This window comes from Macaca nemestrina, chromosome 3, assembly GCF_043159975.1.
Source record: "Macaca nemestrina isolate mMacNem1 chromosome 3, mMacNem.hap1, whole genome shotgun sequence".
NCBI classification, from domain to species: Eukaryota; Metazoa; Chordata; class Mammalia; order Primates; family Cercopithecidae; genus Macaca; species Macaca nemestrina.
In genome coordinates, this window is record NC_092127.1 from 175,716,092 (window position 1) to 175,728,791 (window position 12,700).

Consider the following 12,700-nt stretch of genomic DNA (forward strand, 5'->3'; position numbering starts at 1 on the left):
TTGAAATCAACAGCTTATCTAGTCCAAATCTATGCTTGCGGAGTCAGCACTGACCCTTGTGAAATTGGTGAAGACAGCAGCCAATTGCTCTTGCAGATAAGAGAAAAAGTTTTTTGTTTGTTGTTAATCCACAAACCTAATCCAAAGACCATGTGGCTGAATTACATAGAAATATATTCATTAATAGAAATTGTCCTCCTTGTCTACAGAAACCATTTGCAGTTATATTACTATTCAGTTAAAGGAGTTTATTTTTCTTTCTTCAACAAGAAACATTAATTTATCTCAGAGAGTATTCGTATCTGCTGATTTTCTGGATATGTGATTATTGACACCTAAAATGTTTGGTCTAAGTGTAAAAGAAATTGCATTGTAGAAGTAGAGACCCAATCATTGGTTTAACCTATACCTGTCTCCCTTCTGTGGTACCGTGACAAAACATGTTCATTTTCAGGTAAAATGCTGGGATTTGGGAACTGGTCACTTCCACTGTTTTTTTATGGGTATAGGTAGACAAGAACTAGAAGACAGAGCCACCATATTTAAAAATTAAATAATCTAGTTAGGAGGTTGTTAAAACTCAGATACATGAGCATTTAAACAATTCCAGGAGGTTTGTAAAAAGCTGCAAAGAGCCAGCAGGGGCAGTGAATGCTGTGGGTGGTTGGAGAAGGATGAGCTTATGGTGGGCTAGAGTGGCTGGAGGGGAAGACTTCATGGAGGAGATGAGCCCCTTGAACTTGAAGAATTGGTAGCGTTTGAATGTTAGAAGCAAGAAGGAAAAGTATTTTATTTTATTTTATTCAGGGACAGAGTCTCACTCTGTCACCTAGGCTGGAGTGCAATGGCACAATCTTGGCTCACTTCAATCTCCACCTCCTAGGTTCAAGCAATTCTCCTGCCTCAGCCTCCCAAGTAGCTAGGATTACAGGCATGCACCACCATGCCAGCTAATTTTGGTGTTTTTAGTAGAGATGGGGTTTTATCATGTTGGCCAGGCTGGTCTTGAACTCCTGACCTCAGATGATCCACCTGCGTCAGCCTCCCAAAGTGCTGGGCTTACAGGTGTGAGCCACCATAGCTGGCATAAGAAGAAAAGGTATTTTAAATGGGTAGTTGGGTTGAGAATGTGAGATTGAGTAAGGCACATTTGAAGGCCAGTGGGCAGGCCAGTCTGTTGGTAGAAGCTTAGTACTATTTCCTTTAGTACTATTTTCTTAGTACTATTATCAGAGATCAGAGTGTAATGGGAAGCCATGGGACACGGGCAGTGGGTGGTGATAGAGAGGTGCAGTGGAAGCTGGCAGAGAATAGGGTGGCAGCTGTGAGAGGGAGGATGAATTGAGAGAGTATCTATTTTATGGCAGTTCTATGTAATCTGTCACCTTGCATTATGATAATATAGAATTGTGTGTAATTGAATCACATAAGATCCTTGGAAGCAGTGTCCTTGAATTCGGTAAAACTTGACTTTCAGGTTATAATAACATTGTGACATACAAAGAAAAATCTCTCCTTCCGTAATTGTGACTTTGGAGGGCATCACTGTATGGGATTGAGAAATTAAACAAATGCAGTCTTTTCTCCTTGTAGCTTATAGAACTCAACCTCTGACTCATTTGTGTATAGCAAATGCCATCCTTCTTCTGTATTCATTACTGATTTTTGTTTCACTCCACTTCTGGCCCCCTTTGCACAAGGCCACGTTAGTAGGTATCTTAGTAGTTTGATTGATCTCAGTTTATATTGTACTTACTCATTTTCATGCCATTGTCTACCACTAGATAATGAATCTGCTGTCTCATTTTTCTTTGTATAGCAAAATGTTTGGCACAGTAAATATTTCTTGATTGAATGAATAAAGAATTGGCTCCAAAATGTCTTTTCTGATTAATTTTAAAACCGTAAAGAATATAAAAGAAAATACTTTTCCTAAGGTAGAGGAGCTAAGGGAATTTTAGGAAGAGGTTCCCTAATACATAAGAACCCAATAAAATTATTTGCAATTCACCAGATATTTATTGGGCATCTGTAATGTGTCTAGGAAATAGGCACACATCAATGACAGAGTCAGGCAAAGTCCCTGCTCTCAAGGAGTGTAGGTTATTTTGGAGGAAGACAGTGCTTGCTGGGAAGGAAGGAAGGAAAGCAGCATCATGGGCCAAGAGCAGTAGGGTGGCTTGTTGAGGTTTATTGGTCAGAGAGGGCTTCTGTGAAGAGTTGACTTTGAGCAGAAGCCTAGATTATAAGTAAAATTCATCTATATGACTATCTGGAGGAAAAGTTTTCCAAAGAGAAGACACAACTCATGCAAAGCCTCCGAAGCAGAATAAACTGGGATTATATGAGGATGAGAAAAGAGGCCAGAGAAGTTAGCGCATAGGGAGTGAGACAGAGAGATGTGAGATGAGTCAGTGAGGTAGGTGGGAGCCAGATCATCCAGAGAGAACCTCGGAGGCTAGAAGACAGCATCTGGATTTGAATCTAAATGTGTTAGGACACTATAAGGAGAATTTTATGCAGAGAAGTGATGGGATATAATTTACATTTTTAAAAAGACCACTCTGGCTGATTTATGAAAAATGGATATTGAGATGGAGAGAAAAGAAGCAGAAGGATGAGAAGGATGAGTTAGGAGGTTATGGTGGTATCCCAGGCAGGAGGTGTTGGTGGCTGAATTAGACTGAGATGTCAATGGAATTAGGTAGATTCAAGATGTGTTGTGCGGGTAGAGTAAGCAGACTTGATGAGTTAAATGTGAGCTGAGAGGAAGGAAGGATGACTTCCAGGCATTTAGCTTGAGCTACTGCATGGGTGGTGGCCTTGTGTACTGACATGGGGAAAACTGAGGGAAGAGAAGAATGGAAAGGGGCTGAAAAACCAGTTCGGTTTTGGATATGTCAGAGTCAAGGTATCTCTAGATATCTGAGTAGAAATTTCAACTAGGGAATTGGATATATTAGATAATATATTTTAGAGTAGAGATTAGGATTGAAGATATTAATGTTTGAGTCTTATAATGTATATCTTCTTTAAAATTGGGACAGAACATGATTACTCATAAGATCATGCATAGAGAAGAGACGAAGGAGAGGCGTATGTCTTGGGACTTCTTAACATTTAGAGATAGAGCAAAGAAGGACACAGCAAAAGCACCAAGAGTAAATGTCAGAGTTGGAGAAGAAAAATCAAAAGAGTGTGATGTCATGGAAACCAAGAAGGAAGGCGTGACAGCTGAGTCAAATGCTACTGAGAATCTTAATTAGTTAGAGAGGAAACAAACTGTTAAATAAAAATGAATAGATAAAGTATTAAGCAGAGTAAAAGAAGTAAAATTGAAAAAAAAATCAGAGAAGCTAAACAAGGAAAACTCAAGCACTTAAAGGAAAATATCTTCTAAAACTGGCCTTAAAAGTAAAAGTCCAGTGATGAGAGAGACAGCACTTACCAGGATGCATTCTGAAAGTCTGTAAAATTCTGTGGGATGTGAAAAGATTAACATGAGGTAGAACTAGACAGCTTCTAGGAAGCTGCTTTTAAGCAAATAAAGAAAATGTACGGTACACTTCTTAACAGGTTTTCAACTGTAGGTGTCCATTAGTATCTGACTATATCTGCAGCCTGGCAGTAACAGTTCAGTAAATACAGTTGTTCCTTGCTATCCATAGGGGATTGGTTATAGGATGTCCATTGGATATCAAAATACATGGATGCTCGAGTCCCTGATATAAAATGGTGTAGTATTTTTGCATGTAACCTATGTACATTCTCCCATGTACTTTATTGTTTAATTATAATTATTTTTTATTTCAATAGGTTGGGGTACAAGTGATTTTTGGGTACATGGATAAGTTCAGTAGTGTTGAATTCTGAGATTTCAGTGCACCCTTCACCAGATAAGTGTACTCTGTACTCACTATGAAGCCTTTTTATTCCTCACCCACCTCCCAAACAACACCCCCAAATCTCCAAAATCCACTATATCACTCTGTATACTTGAATTCATCTCTAGAGTACTCATAATCTCTAATACAGGGCAAATTCCATGTAAATAGTTGTAATTCTATATTGTTTAGGAAATGATGACACATAAAAGTCTGTACATATTTAGTACAGACACTTTTTAAAAATATATTTTCAATCCTTGGTTGGTTCCAAGGATGTGGAGCCTACAGATACAAAGAGTCAACTATACTCAATTCTATTTAGTAAAGTGTTTTGTCTATTTTGGTATGATTTGACCCTTTGTATATTTATTAACAGTTCCACATGTTACATAAATTCAGCATCAGTTTAAAGAAAAGATAATACTGTGTGAAAATAACAGTTTCAAGAACGGTATAGACAATAGTCTTTAAGTAAGTCAGGATTCAGAAAGACTTGATCATCATCTTTGCCCCCTATTCTTCAAATATGTGTCCTTCTTCCATATGCTACATACAGTTTATGAATTGGTTTTTTAATTAGACCTTTTTTTAACTGTAACATAAATCTCTACTGTGACATCAATTATAAAGTTGATTTACTTAACAAGAAATCTGATCCAGATTCTCTCACTTTTCTGCAATCTGCAGCATGTGAGTTTTTTTATCCTTGCGTTGATTGCTTGCTTCATAATCACAAAATGACTTCCACATTTTTCTAAGTATAGAAAAGAAAGGGAAATACTCCCTTTATCAGAATATAGAACTTTTCCACCCCGATATTCTCACCCTTAGGTCTCATTTGGCTACCTGAAGCTGCAAAGTGAGTGGGAAAGTGAATATTTGGCAAAAGGCTATGGGAACCCCATGATTTATCTAGATAGACTCGTAATTTATCCCAGGAGCTGGGCATATTGCCACCTTAAACATAACCATATTTCTGTTATCAAGAAGGAAAGGAGAAATGGCCATTGGGTAGGCTACTATTGGGTAGGCTACTAATGCTGAATGCTATGGTTCGTCCATTGGGCCGTCTCACATCCATATCAAAGCTTCTTCCAAAATGTATATTTAACATTACCAAAGCTACTTAGAATGTGCTTACCCTCTCCTTGAGAGTGACCATCCCAAGTTTCATCCAGTTGTTTCTCTTAGAATCCAAGATCTGTGGGTGTTTTTATGGTCATCTCAATCATAACTGGATATGGATTTTCATAGTTGTTCAATGTAGTTAAAAGTTAATTGGCCCCCAATATTCTGAGTATGCAATTGTAAACTGCAATTAGATTCCCATTTGGAAAAAGACAGGAAGGGAACACACTATAGCCTACAGTCTGCAGCACACACATCTTGCTGGATAGGGGCAGAACTGTTAAGACAAAACTCTCTACCATTGACAGTAGATTAAATTCTGTAGTCAGTTATGGGGCAGTCTAGGTGGTCTGCTTTCTGGACGGATCTCTTTTGTTCATCATCCTCTTTGGTCTCTGGTTCTGTCTTGTAAGATGTTCTTTGTTTATATTTCTCCATGGTCCCAACTGGGGTCAATTATAGGTAAGGATGTGCTTCACAGGTCTACCCAGATATAACAGCACAGGTCCCCAAAAAAGGAGTTCCAAGATCTCAGGAATGACTTAGGGAAAGGTGGCTAGTTTTGGGGTTTCCTTGGCAAAACGTTTTCCTCATATACCTAGTAGGCTTCCAGTGTATTTTTTTCACCCCTGAAAATTTCATCCCCTAATCACCATCGTTAGTGATCTGAACACACACTGTCTTAAAGCCAAAGGTTTCTTTTTTTTTTTAGCTGAATGGCCGCTCCCTAAGAAAACTAGAAATTTGTTTCAAATGAAAAGCACCACTGTTATTTCTGTATTTGCTGGCAGGGCATCTTACTCTGGTTAGTATTCTTCTACTTTGGTAGGCATAAGATCTCCAAGTCAAGGTAAATCAGGTGACAATTGGACCAACCATGTTACCGTCAGTGGAGGGGGGTGTCACAGTTCTAGCCTGGACCACCTGACTTTCCCATGTTCTTCAACCCACTGACTCCACTCAGCAAATCCACAGTTTCCTGTCTATGCCTGTGGAACTCTTTTTCTAATACAATGTGCATGGAAATAACTAGTTTTCCAATCTTATCATTTCTACCTCCTGTTGAGCTCCAGTTTTCCTAAATCTCCCCCTTACTGTGGGGTGGTACAAAAATATACTTTTTTCATCCAGCAAGATTCCGAAGTATGAGATGTACAGTATTCAAAGTGCCTGTTTTTATCACAGTTATATTTCCATTATTTTTGGTTTCGCTCTGATGTAGGTTCATTTCTCTTAAAGGACATTTCTGAAGGCTGAAAGATAGCCAATATGTTGACTTTTTCCTAATACTACAACCTTGGTGGGAATAAGGCCTCCAAGTCAAGGTAAAATAGGCCACAATTTTACCAAACATGTTGCCACCACCCAATGGGGGTATCAAAGTCCTAGCTCTTCCCTGTTCTTGAACCCAATAACGCCGCTCAGTTAATTCATATTTTAGTGTCCATCTTGTAGCACTCTCTTTCTAAGAGCCAAATGCACTGCAAGGAGGAGTGTCTACTGTATCTATCTAATAACAGAATTTGAGATCATTTCTGAATGAGAGATTTCAGTTGATTATGAGAGAAACTACCATGTACCTCTTGCTTTTGCCAATCCAGTACTCATTCATTTGTTTTGTAATTGCAACCTTCTTTCGTTTTATTTGAAAATCGACCCCTCTTTTATTAGATATAGTGTTAATAAAACTGTAATGGAAGCTGCCTTATTCTTTATGGCAAAAAGTGGAATCTGACCTAAGCTATATCAATCAGATATTGTATCTGAGAAACAGAAATTTTGCATGGAATGACACAACAAAGTGACATATGGGTTAGAGAGTCCAGGGTTGGAATCATCAATCTACCCCTTAGTAGCTCTTTGGATGTGGTCAAGTCCTTAACTTCTCTAAGCCTTTTTTGTTTTGTTTTCATTTGAAAAATGGCACTGATAATGGTTTGCGGTGTATCTGTGTGCCTTTGAATTTAATTAGTAGTGCATAAAAATACGTATACTCTGCCAGGTGTGGTGGTTTATGCCGGTAAATCCTAGCACTTTGGGATGCCAAGGTGGGTGGATCACAAGGTCAGGAGTTTGAGACCAGTCTGGCTTACATAGTGAAACCCTGTCTCTACTAAAAATACAAAAAATTAACCGGGTGTGGTGGTGTGCGCCTGTAATCCCAGCTACTCAGGAGGCTGAGGCAGGAGAATCATGTGAACCTGGGAGGTAGAGGTTGCAGTGAGCCGAGACCACACCATTGCACTCCAGCCTGGGCAACAGAACGAGACTGTGTCTGAAACAAACAAACAAACAAAAAACCAAAACTGTACTAAATAAATATTAGTTCTTATTAATGACATGATCACACTAGTCGATTATGTAATAAATGGACCATAGAGGAGCAAACCTGAAGGAAAGAAGTCACAAGGTTGATGAATCTGTTGCATCTATGCTATTGAGAATTCTCAGAGGCCTCAGGTGGTAGAAGAGAGAGGTGCAGGAGGACAGGATGGAAGAACAATTTAGGATGTAAGAAAGAGAACTTAACAGTATTTAGTTGACTCCCTTGACTCAGAGGATGAAACACAGGGAGAAGCTTTGATATTGCTGATAGGAAGGAGCATCCTAATTCTTGATTGGCCCCAATTCTGCTGGAGACAGAACTCTGGCCAAGGCAAGCTAGGTAACAAATATGTCATTTGAGTTGTTATTTGAAAATCCTCAAAGCCCAGCTTTTTCCCAGAATAGCATTCACTTTGATTTACAACACAGTGACCCATGCTAAATACTGCAAGTGGTGGTTCTTTGAAAATAACAGACAAAATATTCCCCATATGACTTTTTCTTTTATAGATAGAATAGTATATTGGTAGACAGTACACCGATAATGTGAAATATTGATTGCTTCTGTTGAAACTGTAATGGGATAAGGAAACATGTAATCATGGAGAATTTCTATGAAATAATCCCATACCCTAAATTGTATAGGTACAGGCTGCTGAATAAAGTTTTAAAAGTGAAGAATAGTCTGAGATTGCTTATGACATCAGGACTTTTTCCTTTTCCTCAAACAATTTTCTCGAATATTGATGTTACTGCATAAAAAGTAACTGGAAAAAAGGCATAATTGTAATTTGGAGATATAATTTTAATAACTAGATAAGAAATATAGGAGATTTTTATTGGTTAAACTCTAAGTCACACAGGACAATGCTGGAGAGAGGCAGATATTTTAAAAATTGGACTCAAGAGGCACATATATTCACATCTTTACTCTTAAACCTGTCTTAAAAACACTTAGAGAAATAGCATTCTTGATATTATGTTGGTCCAATGAGGATGAGAAGGTATTTTGACCCAAACATATGGATGCAGGCTTCAAGGACACAGTGAATTATACCATCTGAAGAAACAGGAAACAAAAAGCTGTGTGGCTGGGAATCGGCAGTTTGTAACAACAGCTGTTGCTGTGGGCAGCAGTCTAATGGGGAAACTACTCAGCAGCAAGCCTTGCACACAGACAAAACAAAATCCACACCTGTGGTTGTTTACAAAGGGCAGAAGGGGCCACGGAAGACACATCATTAATATGGTGGAGAGCACCATTAGCGGTTCTAGCAAAATAAAAAAGAGCATGACATACTTTGAAATTCAGAGCCTGACATTAACAAGCTACAGTTTTGACAAATTGTAGAAAGAGATGGTCTCTACGATTTTGAATCTCCAGCACATTTCACAATGCCTGCCTGGCACATACTATGTACTAGGTAAATGTTTGTGGAATTGAAGTCAACATAGTTATGTCATATGCACAAATGCTTATACCTTGCTCCAAAAAGGGATAGGAAGGTATTTTGTGGCTATAAGGGAAGAATGGATAAAAACACAAATGTTGATCATGGAGATTTGGAGGAGAAAGACCTCCTGGATTTAAAGCCTGACTCCTTAACTGTATGACCTAGATAAGTTACTTTTCCTCTTGGAACTCTTAATTTTTGTAAAATGTTCATAATGATGCTTATCTACTGGAATTGTTAAAAAGATTGGATGCATTTTGTAGACAAAGGATCTTGCAAAAGGTCTAGCACGTAGAAGATTCTCAATAAGATTAGATCCTCTTCTTTACATGCTTCAATTGTGTGTCACTCTTTTTTACCTTTATTAGATTAGTCTAAAGCAGGAGTCAGCAAACCATCCCTCTCTGGCCAATTTCAGCCTATTTTGGAAGTAAAATTTTATTGTAACAACTGGCATGTCCATGTGTTTATGTGTTGTCTGTGGCAGCTTTATGTTTATAACAGCGGAGTTGAGTAGTTGCAGCAGCGTCCTTACGGCTTGCAAAGCCTAAAATACTGACTCTCTGGGCCTCTACAGCGCCCTGGTCTAAAGTAAACATTTTATTAGAAGATTCAACTGCTCTCATTTTTGTCTTTTTCTTCTTTTGATTTTTTTTTTCAAATGCATACCTTTCTGTTTTTAATTTGTGTGTCTCCAAAAACAAGAACCTTTTATATTTGGCAGCTTCATGACTAAGCTTTAAATCCTGTATGTAATTTGTTACCCAGTTCCTCTGCTCATCCATCCATTCATTCAAAAAATATTTGTTGAGGATTTGCAAGGGGCTGGAAACAGAGTGGTGAACCTTGAAAGTGAGGCCGCTGCTCTTAGGGAGAGTATACGTAAATAAACATGGAAACGGAAGTGTGGATAAACCAACTTCTGAGCAAATTAACATGTATATGATTTAAAAGTAGGATGATTTTCAAGAGAGGAGCTGGTGAAGGTGTGTTATCAAGATCGGCCTAGGATGATCAGGGAAGCCCTTCCTAGGTGGGTGACATGTGAGCAGAAAGACCTGCCTGAAGAGAAGGGGTAAACCAGCAAAGGCCTGGGGCAAACATTTTAGACAGAGAGACAAGTGCTGCAGAGACCATGAGCTGAGAAGGAGCCTGGCATGTTCAGGGGCTGACAGAACACTCGTAATGTCACAGGGTGTGGGAGTACTGGCACAGGTGAGGTCAGAGCATATAAAAAGGGCAGATTGTAAGGGATTTTGCATCTCACAACGTGGTCCCCTAGACTGTTCTCCCTTCCACCACCCACCCCTATGCACACATCCAAGCAGTGATAAGTTCTGTCCATTCTACATATTTGATGTCTCTCAGATTCCCACTTTTTCCACTACTTTAACAGGCACCGTCATCTTTTGGCTTATGCTCAATGTTTGCTAGCTGACTTCCCAGTCTCCCAGTGACTTCCTTCCTAACCATCTTCCAGAATGCCAAACATGATAGTTCTAATTTACTCACCTGCTTAAAGCCCTTTGCATAGCTCTTGGATGAAGAGCCAAATTCTTAGCTTTGCACAGGCCTTTGTTTCATGCAGTAGCCTCTGCTGGCTCTAGTCTTGTCTTCCTTGGCTCTCTACACTGAAACTTTCATTCGAGCCCTGGGGATGTGGTTCCTGAAACCTTCTTCTACATCTGCTTTCAGACATCCCTCCACCCATCTTCCCATCCTTATATTATTTGGACTATCCCACTTATGCTCAAGTGTTTTTTCCTCTTCTCAGAAGTCTTCATTCCCTCCCCAGGCTGATTTAGACCACTCTGTGATTAGTTAGACCACTCTGTGATTCTCTGTTACACTCAGAACATAACCCCATCAACACTCCCAAATGCTATAATCTCTTACCCTGCCATATTTTTTTCAACAGTCCTTGTTATCACACAACATACAATGCTTATTTGATTACTTCAGTTGTCTTTTGTTTCTCCAACTAGACTGATGGCTTTTTCATCGCAAGGAGTTTGCCTTATTCAGTGCTAAATCCTGGTTCAATGCTTGGCACAAGAAATTGCCTATCTTAATTTGATTTGTCTGTGTGGCTATAACAAAATATCTGAGATGCATAATTTATAAAGAACAGAAATTTATTTCTCACAGTTATGGAGGCTGGGAAGTCCAAGATCAGGGTGGTTGCTTGTGAAGGACACTCTCTGCTTCCAAGATGGCTCCCCTCATGGTGAGGAGGAATACTGTGTCCTCACATGGCAGAAGGCAGAAGGGCAAGACAGCCAAATACTATTAAAAAAAAAAAAAAAAAGAAAAGGAAAGAGAAAAAAAAACCAAACAAAATACAAATCAGGTTCTCACTCTGTCACCAGCCTGGAGTGCAGTTGTAGCATCATAGCTCACTGCAGCCTCCAACTCTTGGACTCAAGCGATCCTCTTGCCTCAGCCTCCCAAATAGCTGGTCTTCAGGCATGTACCACCATGCCTGGCTACCAAACCCCTTTTTTATAAGAAACATTAAAAGGAAAGCATTCTTATGGCCTAACTACCTCTTAACGGCCCACTACTTAATACTATTAAAACGCAGGTTGCAACAACTGCGTTTTGGAGGGGACACATTCAAAAGGCACCATAGCTCAGTGATTGTTTTTGCTAAATAAGTAGATGGTCTAACCCACCATTATTACCTAGATTACCACAATAGTCCCCACTCCTCTCTTCTTCAGTTTACTCTGTACATGATATTCAGAGGGGAATTTAAAAAATATGTAAATATAGTCCACAACCTAAAAGAATGTCAGTGGCCTCGTATTGCAATGAAGGGAATATATATTATGTCATTGTATATATATATTATATATTATATAAAACATATATATGTTTAATATTAATAGTATTACATTATATATAATGTATATTACATATATTATATATTATAATACATATGTATATGTAATACTACATATAATGTTAATATTACATTTATAATATTAATATTTAATAATATTACATTATATATAGTATATATCTTGCACCACTCTTTGCTTTCTCTGTTAAGCTTTAGTCACACTGGCCTTAGACTTTCCCATCCTGAGCTATAGCCTTCTTTCAGCCTCAGGACCTTTGTACATGGCCAGCTCATTCTATGTTTCCAGATCTGCTCCTACCTCACCTTCTTGGGGGAGCCTTTATAGCCGTCTCACTGTTGAGCCCCACCCCTTCCAGTATATTGTATTTCTTTATCCACATTATTTCTGTCATAGCTCTGACATCGATTTGACTTTTAAAATTGTGCTTACTTGAGTGCTTATTGTTTGTTTCCTATACTAGATTGTAAACTCCATGAACATGTGGACAAAGACCAGAACTGATTTCTTCACCATTGTATACCTGACACTTAACATGGTGACTAATGCATATGAGGTGCTCAAATAGTTGCTGAGTAAATAAATGATGAAACTTTTCATACACTACTAAAAACATCAATCAGATTCTCCATTTTCCTGACTAGATAATAAACCCGTTGAACACAGGGACAATACCATACTCATCTTTGTATCCCCAATGCCCATAACAATATTCAGCACGTAATAGGGATTTGATAAGTGTTCATTATAGTTAAAAAAAAATGAGAGTTTCGAAAAGCCAGGGATGTTCTCGATGTGTTATCATGGAAATAATGTTGCAATTATGGTTATAGCACAAGTCAATTGCTTGATGTAAAAGAGATAAACAAATGTTACCACCTAATTTTTAGGAAGCCAGGAGATCAGTGAGGGCGAGTTAGTGCTTTGCAAATATTGTAGAATTAGTGACATGAAAGTATGTATTAGTATCTTCAGATGTAAAGGGAATTTTTATGTGGAAGAGCAAGAACTAAAAAGAGAGATTATTATCTTGGCCAAACAG

The 12,700-nt window shown here is 38.6% G+C and overlaps 1 protein-coding gene and 1 long non-coding RNA gene across 5 annotated transcripts in view; both read left to right on the forward strand.

Moving 5' to 3' along the window:
• The window catches only part of LOC105487858 (potassium voltage-gated channel interacting protein 4), a 1,213,665-nt gene that overhangs the window by 24,735 nt on the left and 1,176,230 nt on the right, over positions 1–12,700 (forward strand). The window lies entirely within an intron of this gene.
• LOC139362112 (uncharacterized) overlaps positions 1–12,700 on the forward strand; it is a 127,001-nt gene that overhangs the window by 24,512 nt on the left and 89,789 nt on the right. The window lies entirely within an intron of this gene.